Source organism: Zosterops lateralis, assembly GCF_965231275.1.
Source record: "Zosterops lateralis genome assembly, chromosome: 3".
Classification (NCBI taxonomy): domain Eukaryota; kingdom Metazoa; phylum Chordata; class Aves; order Passeriformes; family Zosteropidae; genus Zosterops; species Zosterops lateralis.
In genome coordinates, this window is record NC_139764.1 from 109,480,945 (window position 1) to 109,497,283 (window position 16,339).

The following is a 16,339-nucleotide window of genomic DNA, read 5'->3' on the forward strand; positions in this document are numbered from 1 at the left end:
TTCTCTAGCCTCACTTCTTCAAAGAGGCTTTAAACTCCTACAATGCAATGTAAATGAGGAGAGGAGCTCTACTGAAGTTTCCAGTACCACGGAATATGAGCAGTGTGGCTGGAGAAACAGCTCCACATCCCTAAATGTACCCACCATGGAAAGTGATGTACTCTGAGATATCACAGAGGTTAAATTTTGTTTGAGTCAGGTAACCAATCTGATGGATTCCCTGAATCCCTACAGGTAGTGTGAGCAGAGAAGTCAGCAGCTGAAGGTACCTGGAGAATGGACATCTAGCTTGGTGGTACTGAGTGTGAAACACATTCCAGAACTGTGTCCTGCATTCTGAGGCTCCCTGTTTATTGTCTGAGGAGCATTGTGCACCTCAGGCATGAAAACCTAAACATAACTAGGATCCCTTGCTGAGGAGCTGGTTGGTTGTGCAGGGCTGTCCCTGAGATCCTATTGCTCTCCAGAGCTTGGCAACTGGTCAGAGCTGGAGTCAAACTTGTTCCTTTACAGTCCAAAGTCTTCCCGACCTTTTTCAGTGCTTGGAAAAAACAGCGTTTTCTTTTCTTTTAATGTATAGAGATGCTTTCACCCACCTTTACACCATAAGGTGCTGGACATGGTGTTGCTTTCCAAGCAGGAATGTTGGGTTTCTTCCCTTCTTGGCTCGAGGTCAGCCAAGAAGGTTTTGCCCTTCAACAAGAGCAAACCAAGAGATCTCAATGTTTTGGTCTTTACATTAAACATCACTGGAAAAGTCACCATCGAAAACAAAAAAAGAGCTCAGGCAGCAGCAGCTTGAACCCACCAGATGCTGTGGCTTCTCTTCTGAGTGGAGAGAAAATGAACCTGTGTCCTTGAGAAGGAATATGGCCTTCTTTCCCACGTGTGTCTGTGCTATAACCATCGGATTATAATATGAAAGACAGACATTGTCACTCTTCTCAATAGAACGTGTTTGTATCTCTACTTAATGAAGTGTCTGTCTGAACTGGTAAACTGGTAATCTGAAAACATCTGCCAGTTCAACTGCCTCAGGGGATGTCGCTGGTATCAAAGCAATCACACAGGAGCATCTCTGAGCATGCACAAGAGTGGAATTCAAGGAGCTTCAGAAATGTTTAAATGAGCTGAGAAACACTATAATAGCATAATTTCTTCCAAAACTTGGCAGCTATTCACTTGAACTGGCAAATAGAGGGTTTGAGTTTTGAGTCCTATCTTATGCATCCAGACTCAGGAAGTAAAGTTTTTAGAGAGTTTTAGGAGGATTTATCAAGCTCAACACTGAGAAAAAGTTTTATCAGTTTCTGGACAAAATTTGCTGTTCTCTTAATCATGTGAGAACTTAAAATACATTTTAAACCATTTTGCCAGAGAACTTCTGAACTTTTTGTGATGATTCTGTTTTTTTGTCATTTATACACCATTTTTTCATATATATGTTGACATTATATAGTCTATAATACCTGACACAGTGGAAGTGAAGAACCCAGACTTTTTCTTCTTCCATGAAATCAAGCATTTGATTACTTTACCCTGAAAATTTTGACAAAATTGTAGCGTTCTCGAAGAAAGTTTCATTTTGTCCAGTCAGCATTCTCCCATCTTCTTTCAGAACACTTTATAACCAGTTCTAACTAAATTCACATGAGAAAGGTAAAGGCAGCAATATGGCAAACAACGCCTATGATATTTCAGAGAACAACTGCTTGACATTTATATTAGATTTCTGGCCGACTATTACAATATCTTTGATGAGTGAGATCTTGATTTAACTCCTCCTGGAGGTATGAATGCACCTCCCAGAGCCTGTGAAGATGCGGTGCCAAGGAGAAAGAGCAGATGGTGTTTGCCTTGTCCCTGCCCCCTGAGTATTACCCACAGGGATGACAGCTTTACGCTGCACCTTGGCTCCACGGAAACCTGGTGAGGGAAGATCCCATGTGGTCCAACTGAATGAACCCATCTCCTGCTGCTTCTTTCATGAAGTTGTAGAAAAACAAGTCTGGGAGAGATCTCAAGGGGCTGTGCCATCCATTCCCTGCTCCCAGCTGGCGTCAGAGGGTTCGTGGTTGACGCAACACGGTTTTGGGGGGCTCTGTCAGCTGGGAGTGGTTTCATGTGCAGGGAGCTGGGGATTAGGGGTTGAGAACCTTTGTGAGAAGGTGGGATGTTAATAGATTGCTTTCTCAAGTTAGATGAAGCATTCTGGTAGGCAATATTGGAGTTTGAATGCTGCTCAACCTTACAAAAGGCAAGAAAAAGGCAAGCAACTGAGAAGTCGTACCATGCCTGTAGAGGAGGAGCTCCTCATGGCTTTGATCCAGGGAAGAGGTAGGACCTATTCCTTCAGGGAGACACTTCAAATCCTGGCTTTTGGAAGTACACCCATGTGCATGACTTTGAGATAGCTTCTACTTGCATATCCTTGGTTTGCAAAATAGCATCTATTCTCATTTTTATAGGGAGGTGTTCAAACAGTGGAGACTGCAATATCAGTACTATAGGCAAAGATGGTTGTCAGTGCTTTGTCAGGTAATGATGGATTCCAAAATATATTTTCTATCTTCTAGAAAGCAATGCTGCTGCTGCAGCAGCCTCTCTCATCAAGTCACCTGCTTGGGGAAAAGAATTCAAAGCCTTGCTGAAGGTGTATCACAGAGGCATATTTATTCTCCTGGTTGTATCCTGGATTTTGGTTTATGCCAACAAATGACACTGAATAGTTAAGTTTAAATTGGTTAAATATTAGGAGTATTAAGAAGAAATTGCTCCCTGTGAGGGTGGGGAGGCCCTGACACAGGTTTCCCAGAGAAGCTGTGGCTGCCCCTGGATCCCTGGAAGTGTCCAAGGGCAGGCTGGACAGGGCTTGGCAGCAATCAGTGGAAGGTGTCCCTGCCCGTGGCAGAGGTTGGAATGAAATGAGGTTTAAGGTCCCTTCTGATCTAAGCTATTCTATGATTCTATGAAAACCAGAGTATTTCTCTCTCACTACATCTGGAAACGTTAGCAAAAGTATGTTGAACAACTCAAGTTTTGTTGGTGTTTTCTCTATAGAGCCAGCAAATGAATGCTACTATGAATGAGAAAATTGTTTCATTAAAAAAAAAATATATATATCCTGTATTTATTGATCCTCTAAAGGCATCACCTTTTTATTTTCCCTGCTTATTTAGCAAACTATCAACTTCACTTTCAAAGTAGTCAGGCTTTAGATTGTAAACATCAGTGATTACCTAAGGCAGAGCCTATACTAGTCAGGTAGGCAGGTAAGTGGATACATGGCCCTGGCTGAGACTAACACTGCCACCTTTGTTGGGTTATGGGGTGATAAGGGTGTGATGGTGCTTGCAGCATCTATTTATCTTTGTTTTTTGGAAAAAAAAATACAGCTACTATCATGTCTAGTATGTATGCACATGTATAAGTGTACCAGTTTTCTGGAAGTGAGAATAAGCTTAAAATTGTTATAATAATCACTATGGGCTGTATTGTGCCTTAAGGCACAGCCCTAAGCGAGGGCTGGTGCATAAACTAAAAAGAACAGGTTGGATTTTATTTCCTTCCTCTTATATTCTCCCATTCTCCTCCTTCCCCTAAGGAAAAACAGAGGGGAAAAAAAGGCTAATTGCAAAATTCTCCTCCAGCCCTTACTGAGTGTCATCATATCTCTGAACAGAAGCAAAGAGATTTTTTGGCAACACTTGGACTCTTTCTCCCTGTGCACTCATCCTTTCTCTCCCTCATGGGCTCCCAGCTTCCTCGTCTCCTTCCACCTCCCCCAGGTCACTTCCTTCTGCTGCTGCTTCAGATTTTTGGATTCTCTTTCTGGGCAAGTGCAATCTGGCAAGTCCTTGGCAGATCTGCCTGTGTATGTCACATCTTCATTACGTCAACCCTCTTGCAGCTCTTTTTGGGCCTCTTCACCTCTGTTTTGTTTTTTTTTTTTCCCCTACTGTGTTTGGACAGGTATTTATATCCCTCTTTACAGAATGAAATGGGGAACAGGTTGCAGGGTGAACTCTGGTGGCTCAGGCACTTCATGCATGTGACACCTGTGAGCTGAAGGAGTGGATTTAAGCTCCCATTTATTGCCCACCATTTTCTGCAAATGCACATCTTGCAGTTATTTTTGGTCGCCTAAGTGCCTTACAGGGAATTTCCTTGACTTCTTTCCCTGTGCTGGGGTATTTGGTATTTTCAGGCACTTGGCTGAGGAATATTTTATTTCAAGCCTGCTGACTCTGAGCTCCCCAAATAATCAGTGGAGAAAGAGAGATGAGCACACTGGAGGGAAATGTGTGTCTTGGGGGTGCTGACTTACCCTCTGGAGCTGCCTGTGCCTCCCTGGAGGGAGTTGCTGGAAGATTAGACTCCTTTTGCCTCCAGTTACACGTTGTGGATGTGGGTATTTGTTTCAGACAACAAACTGACAGGCGTGTTGCATTGATTTGTTTACTCTTTTTTTATGATAGAAATGATCACGTCCCATGAATCATTCAAAGTTACATGAATCGCTTTGCTGTTCTCACTGTCTGACCTTTTTCATTTGATCATTGTTGATTCTTCCATTCACAAGAAGGAATCAGAAAGTCATGCTGGGGTCAAATACTGTTTATTTTAAAATTTAAGCTCTCATTGTAAAGGAAGAAAGAAAGTTCAGCTCCTCGTTCATCTCTAAGTGCACTCAGTGGGTCATGCTATTCCTACATCAAACCGAGATTTATTTAAAATTAACAAAAAAAAGGGAATGAGGGGGAAGATTAAGCCTCAAGACTCAGTTATTGCTGGTTCCCCAGTCACATCAGCCAGCAACATGGGATTTAAGGTGTCAGAGTGACAAAGAACAGTTCAATTTGCTCTAACATTGCACCTATCCTCATGTACATATTAGACAGCTATAAAATCTCAAAGAGGCACCGTTTGAAACGCTCTGTGTTAAAAGGGGGCAATTAATGGGCAAGATGAAATGAAGGTACAGTGGTAATTATTTCATATCTTGAAACAAAAAGGAAGGACTGAGATGTAATTTCACTGCTAAGGAAATGCAAGGCTTCTGGAAAAAAAATAAAAAAGGAAACTTTTTAGAACTAATTGCTTGGCTCTAATTAGAGAATCTAACCTTTGGAGGAATAGTGGCTGTTGAAACTCCAATTTTATTTGCATATATTAATATGTACATGACAATTACACCCCCAGAGAAAGTACAGCCTGTGCCCCAAAAGCCTAGTTTTAAATTTAGAAGCAAGAAAGAAATTCTAAACAACTTAAGAACATTTTAGTGCTTCTGTAGACTTAGGATCCATTTTATGAAAACTTTGGAGTGCTGAAATGACAAATCAAGTTGTCATTTTAGGTGATGTGGAGATGCACATGCTTATGTTTAAATGTTTGTGCAGAACTGTCCTTACCATCAATATTCATACATGTGTAAGTGTGAGAAAAATGGAATTATAGAATCATTAAGGCTAAGACATCTAAGATCACCAACTTTATACATTTATCTAAATATACAGATATGCAGGAAAGTTCTTGATACTTAGACTGTATTTGCAATAGATGTTAGCAAGGGGATTTTCCCATCATACCCAGCAGTAATATAGGAAAGTAAAAAACAATATTTTTGCCACCAAAGAGTAATAAATGTAGACAAAATTAAGAAAATTTGGGGAGCTGTTGAGACCCCCATGTTACTATGACATTTTTGAAACATCTGCTAAAGGTCTAGAATTATAACTTTAAATTATTACCATTGAAACCTTGATTACAATGATAGTGAGGATAAAGATTAAATAGGTTGCAGGGCAGAAATCGGATGAGTCAAACACAGCAGTCAAACACCACACTCAAGACAAAGAATTTCTTCTGTTTCTCATCCAGATTTACCCCATAAAAAGTAAATAAAAGACAGAAAACAATGTGAATGGCTAATCACGAAGGCAATAAAAAAATCAAAGTTATCACTGTTGTGATTAATGGAGAGTTTAAGCAAGGTATGAAAAGAAATATCTGTGAAACCTCTACTGGGTCCTGGGTACTCCCTTTGGCTGGAACTCTGGAAAATATATAGCATGGAATGATTTTGAGGTGACAAATGAATGAACAGTAATTTTCCCAACGTAACGTCTTATTCCATGGTAATTTTATATTTTTGTGTCATCACATTTCAAGCTCATTGACAGGATTTCCTTTCTTTTGGGCTAAATATTCTGGTTTCTGTGGCACAGAAATGGAAAAGAGTGATTGGTTCCAGTTATCAGAGGTGTTGTTGCAGTTCCCTGAACACCGAGTCAAGCATAGAAGTTAAGAATATTCTCATACATGTCTGTATATAAGTTTAATAAATCCAAATATATTTATTTTAAAAATCTGAAAAAATCAGATAAAGTTTTTTGAAGAGTGAAATCTCAGGAAAAAAAAGACAATTACAAGCACTTCATATTCACAAATATTAAAAAAGTCTTCAACTTCAAGTTATATGTAATTAACAATCTTTATTCTTAAAAATCACTATTAAATCAAATCATGCTTTCAATGAAATAAATAGCTACAAAACAAAAACATACTAAAACCTTCATCATTTTTACTGTGTTTTTTGCAATCTCAAGCATTATAAGAAAAGCAATACATTTAATTACTCTATGTTACAAAACAAAAGTCTACCCAAAAATCTGGAGTTTTGGAGATTCAAAATTCAGCAGTTTTGGTGCAAAAGCTTTGAAAAGACAATGTTAAAAAAAAAAAAAAATCCTCCCCAAACAAATATAGTTCATATAACTTCTGATAAATGAGTTAATTATTCTTCCAGAACAGAAACTCAGTTATTCCAACATAGTAAAATTTCAGCATAAACAGTCTAGCTAAGGTTCTTGAAGTATTTAATATTTTATCTTAAAAAAACCTGTCACCTTTAGTTTTCACAGCTGTTAGATTTTTCATCTTCAGCGTCAAACATTCCAGACTCAAGATCTGATATCTGAGAAATTTTAATCTTGATCCTTAAGAAGATTCTACTTTTGAAAATCAATGTCCTTGTTCAATGCATAAAAGGGAACCCAAAATTTGAGTAATTGCATTTGAGAATCATGTTTGGTGTTTTTAATAAATAAGGGCAAAATTTATTCACATCAATGCAGTGAGCAGCTTGAATTGCACAAACTTCAGCAATATGATCAGGACACATATTCTGCATCTATCCCAGTTCATTAAATATTTTTGTGACCTTTGGCAGAGGCATTGGAAACCAGTGTTGAGCTGCCAGCATTGTCCATGGCACGCTTGGTGAGCACTCTCCTATTTCCTGAGAAGGTTTAGCAACTCATCTGGCCCAGAGATTAGTCCCAGCTGGAATATAGTGGGATGCAAAATTCATGGAGAGTTTGAGTATGGATAGGTGGCAATTGTTCATCTCAGAGCAAGAGAACAGACCTGTACTCTTCAACCAGAGTTTTAGACTGACTTCCCACTTGGGTTTTCAACCTGAAAAAATGTAAAGGGCCCTAAATTCCTTTTTTAATGATATGGATTAAAGGCAGACTGTTTTTTCACAATCTAGATGGCAACCTTACAAACAAACCAGTTTATCTGCTTACATTTAAAGCAGAAAGGAAAAATTTGCCATGTGAGTATGAAGTGTTTTTCCAATTGCCACGTTCAAACATGCAGTCAGGCCAAAGGGTAGATTTCTGAAATAAAGGATAATGTCCACAGTTTGTATTCATAGTTGGACTTGGTGCTCCCAGAGGTCTTTTCCAACCTTAATGATTCTTTGATTCAAAGAAATATCTGATTTTAGTGAAAGCAAAGGCATTTTAGTACTTCTAAAGAGATATTTAGGAACACCTCCATTCTCAGTGGCCATGATGTCACTTAAGCCATCTTAAGTTTCTGTACAGACCAAACTGTGACAGTTGCTAATTTTATTTGCACTGCACAACACTGAGGATCCCAGTGAGCCATTGGCAATGCTCCTTTTTTTTTTTTTTTTTTTTGCCAGAATCTAAAGGCTTTCTGCTGGATAACTTCTTCTCCTGAAGGGAAAATATGAATAAAATAACAAGTGAAATTTATGGCAGTGCTGTTCCTGCGACCCAAGTAATGTGTCTCCACACAAAAGTGAATGTGTATTCATTTAGGAGTGTAAATGATGGCATGATGGCAGAGGCAGTGTGTGGCACTGGGATCATTCACATCTTGTTACAACCAGTGATTACAGAGGAGTCATTTTGTAGTTCAACAGCATTATTGAGGCTTATTCTCTGTAACAAATGATATCTTTTATTTTATTTTGTGATTATCCAACAGATCACTGAACCATAAAGTGCTGCTGCTCCCAGCTAACAGAAAGAAATACCAGGGCCATATGTCTCTCCTGGAACTGTTACTACTCTGTATATAATTATCATTTTTCTCTCTGCCACTCACACTCTGTGGGTCAGACTCCAGTTACCTCTGATATTTTTGAGACTCTGATAGAAGTGATGGGAGGTGGAATTTTTGTAGTAAGAGATGTAATGACTAATCATTATTCTTTTCCCCAAGTCACTGTGAAAGATTGCTTCACAATTCAATTAAAAGTTTCAGCCTGACATCCGCATGATGAGAGCCATTTAATATAGCATCTGACTTGCACAGATATGAATAATATTATCTTCATATAATCACCTTCTATTTTTTTATTCACTTACTGAAAATGGTAATATCAGAGATCCTTATAACCATGCTGACACCATATGGATTTTGAGACCACTTTTGTATACATATATAAGTATATATAAAATTACTGATATTACAGATAATGCATTTGATTATATTTGTCTTTCAGCACAAAATGTATCTTGTCTGATCTGCAATAAGTCCTTTGTCATGTGGATTTTACACTGCCCTACACACCATTGTCATTTTGCTTAAGGAATTATTCCTTCCTGTATTTTTCTACAGTTACACATTAAAAAATAATCAATACAGCACACTCATCAGTTATCCTTTCCCTTGGAGAATTTACAGAGACAGGACAGAGAAAGTTGGAGTTATTTTATCAGTTGTAGCATTTGGAGCCATATCTGCTTCAGAAACCTGTGAGTCACACTGATTATTTCCAGTCTAACCAGAAATACTTTTTAAAAAGCTTTTGAAAAACATTTTCCAATAGCATAAAATTAATAATATAATATAATATAATATAATATAATATAATATAATATATGAGATTTCTCTATAAAGGAATAAGCATCTGACTGAAATCAGAAGCCAAATTCAGCCAAAGTGATCTTGTAATGGGGTGGGAGTTGGCCTCTTCTTCCAGGAAACCAGTGACAGTACTGGGAGAAATGGCTTGAAGTTGTGCCACAGGAGGTTCAGGTTGTATAATAAGAAAAAATTCTTCTGTGAAAGAGTGGTCAAACATTGGAACAAGCTGGTCAGAGAAGTGGTGGAGCCACCCTCCCATGAAGTGGCACTTCATGATATGGTTTAATAGGCCTGGTGACACCCAATCAAGGGACAGACTTGATGATTTTGGAGGTCTTTTCCAACCTTCTTGACTCCATGACCCTATGTTTCTCAGCCCCATGCTAACTGATTAAAAGGCTCCAGTGTGGACTATCCTGAACAGGATCCAAGCACACTGCTGTTTTTTAGGAATTAGTATACACATCCTGTTGAAGGATAGGACAGGAAAGAATGTCTTTAGGCAATGGTTTTGAGGGCCATATGCTGGAAAGGTTATAAAAAATTTCCTCACAGCTCTGAGCTATAGGAACTTGGTGATGAAAAGAAGGTACATATGATAAATATTCGTGATATTTTAAGTGGTAATGAAGAAACACAGGACCCCTTATGGTATCACCTGGGATAATTGATGTGTTTTTCAGGAGATCAGGCTCAGAACTGCCAGAGAACTGGGAACAAGCTCAACCCAGCAGCACCTGTAGTCAAGAAGCATGTTTTAGCCTGGGAGAAAAATAATAAAAAAAATAAATCAAACCTGCTTGGTTTTGCTACTCTTGAATATGTCCTGGGAGCAATTTACTTCAATTTGTCCAAAAGGGTAAAATCACAAGACAAGGAGCCAGCTGGAGGGACAGCTTGAACTAAAACTGAGACATGACACACTGGAGATGAGTTGGGGGAAAAGGTGCCGTTACAATCCAAAACACTTGATGAAAACTGCTTAAAAAGATGAAATTCAGTGTCAGAAAACTAGGGTACAGGAGAATTTTCTACTGCTGATTCTTGCAGGTCTGGTCATCAGCTTCTCTCACTTCTCAGAACTTGTTTGGTTTCTAATCATCTTAATGAACAAAGTCCATTAGATCACTTAGCTTTTTTTTCTCTCTGATTTATTTGCAGACAGAATAATATGTGCATTAACTTAATTGCAAACAAATCAACCTATTCTGGGGAATTACTTCCATTACCTAATAATATCCCTCTAATTTAAGTGACCAAATTAGGGAGCTGTCCCTCTGTAGGCTCTACAACTGCATCCACATTAGGTAATGTAAGAGAACCAGGACATGACCAAGATAAAGGATTGTTACCTCATCCCTGACATGATTTTACTTTGAGCCAGCTCTCCTAGTGAGCTATGCAGGGTAAAGCACAATCCAGGGAGAAGTGATTTACCACTATAGATTTAGCCAACAAGATTCCATGGAAATGGAAAAAAAAAACACTTCTATGAAGATTATTCCACTAAATATGTACTAAATGCTTTGACTGTGCTCTGAAGGATCCTCCCTCACTGCCAAAACAACAGTGGAATAGGACAAGATAGGTACATTTATAAGTTATGTGCCTAAAGTGAGTGGATGGAAGACAGAATGAGGTAGGAAAAATAAATCGTTTTTCGAGGACAAATAATCTTGCTTAATCATAGTATCACCTATCTTGAAAAATACCTAAGTTGCTTTATATTTTATCTCACATTTTTCAGTTGGATCTGAAAACGGGAAAGATAAAAGACTAGTGCCTTGTGCTGATTTGTATCCTGTGATGCTGCAGGGTTTGCACATCTGAAAAAAAATCTTGGGTCTAAATCCTTCAGGGTCAAATCTGCAGCCTTTTCTTTACCCTGCAAGCTGATACTCCAAAGAATGGTGACTTTCAGCTCTGCTATAGCAGGAAAATGTAGGGGTTTTTCCATTTAGCAGTGGAAATGTGTTTAAATTAATCTCTGGTGAGCTTCCATTCATTCCCATGGAGCTATATCAGGCATACAATTGACTCAAGGGACCATTCTCAGCTTCTACGGAATAACTTCTCTGTCTTCAGTGTTTCCACACAGATTTACACAACTTTTTTGTAACCACTCTAGAGCTGATTATTTCCAGAATAGTTTAAGTTAATAACTTAAACTTAAATAACTTAAAGTCTACTACAATCAGGTGTTTCTATCCCTATTTAACACCTACTTCATACCTGGAATAAGAACTAATGCCAAATTTAGCATCATAGCAGATGAGGTAGGGGAAAATTATGCAGTCTACTACAAAAATAGAGCCTTAAAAATCAGAATTGACTAAGAATCTATATTAATGGTGCTGAAAGTGGCAAAGTAGATTATGAAATTTAAAGTGCTGAAAATAAATAGCAGACAAAAAAACCCATACTTTTTTTTCCATCTGCAGTTCTGTTAGCTGCCTTTTTAATCTGATTTAAAGGGGTCTGCTAATGGAGAGTGAACTGGTTCCCAGAAAGAGCTGATGCAGTAGTTAAGAATGTCAAAATGAATAACAATTGTTTTCCCTTAGTAGTATCAGATGTAGACATCAAAAATAGGTGCCAGTGAGTATGGCTGTGCCCTGTGCTGCATGAAATGCACTTTGTGAGTCTTTCAGAAATACATCAAGGTGATGGAGCTCCACTCCAGATGAGGTGAATGTCAACAGTAATAATTGCACTGGGACCAGAATTAAAGCATCTGAGAGGACTGTAATGCCAAAAATGTAAAGTCCATTAGTGGATTTTAATCCTGGGAGTCAGCAATGCACGTCAGAGTCAAGTTACGCCTTTCCTTGACTTTATTTACATGGATAAAAATTTCTACTGTTTCATAATCTCAGTTTGGAATGCTTAATTGCAAAGTGGTTTTCTTCAGAACAAAATTATTTTTTCCAGATGAATTTAACCATGGGAAGGGCTGTTAAGCCTTGGAGTGGCCTGCCCAGGGCGGTGGTGGAGTCCCCATCTCTGGAGGTGTCCAAGGAACAGCTGGATGTGGCACTCAGTGCTCTGGGCTGGTGACAAGTTGAGGATGGGTCACAGGTTAGACTCAATGGTCTCAGAGGTATTTTCCAAAACAGATGGTTCTGTAATTTTGTAGCGCAACTATTTTTGTATCCATGAGGAGATCTTTTGCCTTGTTCTATGATTTCTGTACCTACTTGATCACCATAAAAGGATCCTGATATTGAGGAGGCAAATCTTTGAGAAACCCTGGAGATTCTGGCTCAAGTGCTTCTCAGTATGATGCAGGCTGCCAGTCTTTGGCCCCAAAATAATTTATCTCATAAATCCAGCAACTGTACTTTGCTATAACCCTCAGCCTGCTCAGGAGAATGTCCCAAACTCTCTTACAAGATGACCTGAACCACATCTGACTCCTGGACTGCTGCTGTGTTCATTCTAATTTCCAATTCCAGGTGCAGAAACAGCAATTAAAACCAGAGGCAGAATACATCAAGGCTGTGCTGCTGCTGCTCTCCAGAAAAAATACAAACACAAATCAAGACACTCATGCATAATAAAGGTTATTCTTTCAATTTTGCAATCTTGTAGGGCCAAGTAGCTCTGGATGCTTTCTTTCAAAGCATGCAGTTCCTCCACTGGATATAAAGAAGGAATATTATCAGCTATTTGTTTTTGTGAAATCATTTTTATGTATAAATTGCAGCAACACATGGACCAAACTACACCATTTACTAAAAAGTATAAAAGCATATGCCAGATGATCCCAGTACTATCAGTGCATTTAGCACTAATATTTGAGTGCTGTCATTAAAACTGAAGCTGCAGCAATATTTTTAGCCATCTCTGTACATAGAAGATTTCTCTATTACTTTGTCCATGAACGTTTTCCTTGGATGATTGGTTGACAATATCTAAAGGATAATTTTAGGTCCTGGAGAATTAAACACAGGTCTGTTTTTATGAGGTGGGACAGATTGGAAACCGTTTTTCTCCCTTGTTCCAATGAAATTGGAAATGAAAAGAATGTGTGTCATATGAGGGACAAGTGTCATGAAGCCCATTTGAATTATACTTCATACCCCACTTTATAGCCTAATGCTCAACTATATCCATTTTTCCTGGCAGTATTTTGCCCATCAAAAACAAGTTATTGACACTTATGTCTCAGATATAAATCAGATCCAGCAGTAAAAGTAAAGAAGGTGGTTTCAGAGAGAGTCAGCGATGGGGTAGAATAATGTATTTGGCTTTTTCCTCTAGGATATTACTTCAATATTATCCAGAAACAGTGGCATAAAATCATTCCAATTAAATGGTCTTAAAAATAAGATATAAAGCAGATTCAGGTGATCTCATTCTGTTATAAGTGTCAGAGCAGACACCACAAAACTGAGCAGAAATAGTTTAAATTTAGCTGTCTTAGCATATGTGTACAAGGACTGAGAATGTGGAAATTGGATTTGCTTCACTGGAGTCAATTAAGAAGGACTCTCAACAAGGTGGGGTTGAAGTGCATTGACAGGGCACAGGGAATACTTCTGGTATTGATTGGCACTGGCTTGGGTACAAATAAAGCAAAGCATTCTGGTTTCTGACATTCATTTTCTATAACAGTGAAATTACACTAATGGATAAAATGATAATGAAAAAGTGAATGCAGAGAATAGGAGTTCTCCATGGAGATATATTCCCTTCAGATGTTAAACTTTAGCTATGCCCTCATTATAAAAGATTTTCCTGCCTAATATACAGCTCCAAGATTTTTTTTCCCCTCCTGTTACCCTGACCTGTATTTTCTGTTGTCTCCTTAACCTCCCAGAAATTCCTTGTTTATGAGGGCAAAGCTTAATGAGGTCAGAAGTTCCTGTCACTCTATGGAAGAGCAGCATCTCAAATCCCTTCCTTCTTCTGGTAGTCAATGTGTTTGATGCTGCTTAACAAGGGGAAGTGCTCATTCATGTCTATTTTCCAGTTGGAGAGGATGAAACAGCTCTGCTTCATATTCATCAGGTATGTGTGGGGGTAGAAAGGACTAACAGCTACTCCTTCCCCATCCTTGAAAGAATTAGATTTGGAAATCATATAAAAGCCTTCTTTATTTCCCATCTCTTTGATATTTATGAGAAGTTGTTTGATGATCCCATCCACAATCATCAGTGTGCATCTTATATTTCAGTTTCAACCAACACAATGCACAGTTTCTTCCATTTGAATTTTCCTTAGGGGTGCACCTAACGGGCCCCTGTGTTCACCTGCCTGTCTCTGAGCACAGCCAAAAGGACCTGCATGAAATATGTATTGCAAATGTGTACTGGGATTGTTGCAAAAAGTTGTTCAGAAAAATTTTCCCCCAAACAATTTGCCTCCTAATCTCGTGAACTGTGGTGGTCTTATGCCTTGTAACAGGTCCTTTGCTTTGTGTCTTTCCCAGGCTTCTCTTTCTTAGTAAGATCTTTATTGACAGAATTATAAATACTGTTCTCTTTATTTCTGTCATGGCATATTTATGTAAGTATCCAATCTATTAAAAGATATTTTGTGGGTGCCCTCTGATCCCAAATTCCAGAGACAAATATTGCATTTTTCCTTTTAAAAGAATAGTATTTTCTATATTTGGAGATTTTGTAACTTTTTAGCCTGTCATGCATTCATTAATGGTTGCTGTGAAAATTATTGCAGTATGCCAATCATTTTTGTCACCAGTCACTTAAAACAATTGTAATACTAAGAACTCCAGCCTTTTCCCACTTACTTCAGTTTTGGGACAGAAAAAGCACTTCTTTCATTGCCCAGGCTCCGAATAGACACCCCTGGAAACAGAAAGGCTGAGAATGACTTTTGTGACTGTACATTTACATGAATGATAATAAGTTTTGATGCCCCTAATAGATCATAAACTATAATTTTCCAGAAGGACTGGAGGGAAGGAGCAGGTGCAATACTAAATCCATTATGAGATTAAGTTTGGTGACATTATATGACATGTTTGAACTAATTAGCAGCAAATCAAACCTTATGAATTGGCTAGACTTGTGTTTGCCCTCATAATATTTGTCACAGTGCCTAACAGATGCCTCACAATTTTTTGTAGTTTTCCTCAAAACCTGTGTCTGGAGCAAGGTGATTTAGGTCCTGTAAATATTGTCAGTTCCTGGAGTGAACAGAAGAAAGGCTGAGGGAGCTGGGGCTGTTCAGCCCCGAGAGGATCCTCAGCTGAGAGGGGCCCTCAGCCCTGAGTGTCCCTGTGTGCAGGGAGGGCTCAGAGCAGGGCCCAGGCTCTGCTCCAGGGGCTCAGCAATGGCACCAGAGGGACGGGCAGGGACTGAGCCCAGCAAGTTCCACCTGGACAGGAGGCAGAACTTCTTTCCTGTGCAGTGACCAAGCACTGAACAGATTACCCAGAGAGGGTCTGGAGTCTCCTTCACTGGAGATATTCCAGCACTCCCTGGACACAATCCTGTGCCCTGGGATGACCCTCACAGAGTGAGCCACTGTGGTCCTTTCCAACCTGATCCATCCTGGGATCCTGTGATTCTGTCATATGGAGTTACTTGGAGATTGTCTTGATCTTGGGAACTTCTTTATCACCACAGCCTCGTTGTTTGAACCCTTGACTGAACCTTGTTATCACCACCACTCCTCTGCTGACCTCTCTCAAGTGGCTGCCACTTCTGTTCATGAAGCTGCTGCCTCTGCTGGTCCTTCTGTGACCCTGAAGAAAGTGGACTTATAAGTATTATTTATTTATAATTTTGTTTTATTCATATTCAGCTTTTGAAATGTTGGAAATACATTTAAAATATCAAGGATCTTGCAGGTAACACCATTCTATTGGTTCTGAGATGAGAATATTGTCTTCTCACTTTGATCTAGAGGTGCTGCTTATGAAGTCCAGAGGCTCCAGTGTTTGTTGGGCTCAAGAAATTTCACTGGAATCAAGAATCCTCATGGATCTGACTTTTGGATTAGTCAGAGGGGATGGTTAGGAGAAGGACACATTTGTGATCTCATTGTGCCCTACATTGGCTATTCTGTGTGCTTTTCCCACTCATTTATAAATACAGCAGGATACAAATACACCAGAGAAAGAGAAAGACTATTCACATCAAACAGAAGTTTTGGCCCAAGAACAATCTGGTGTATG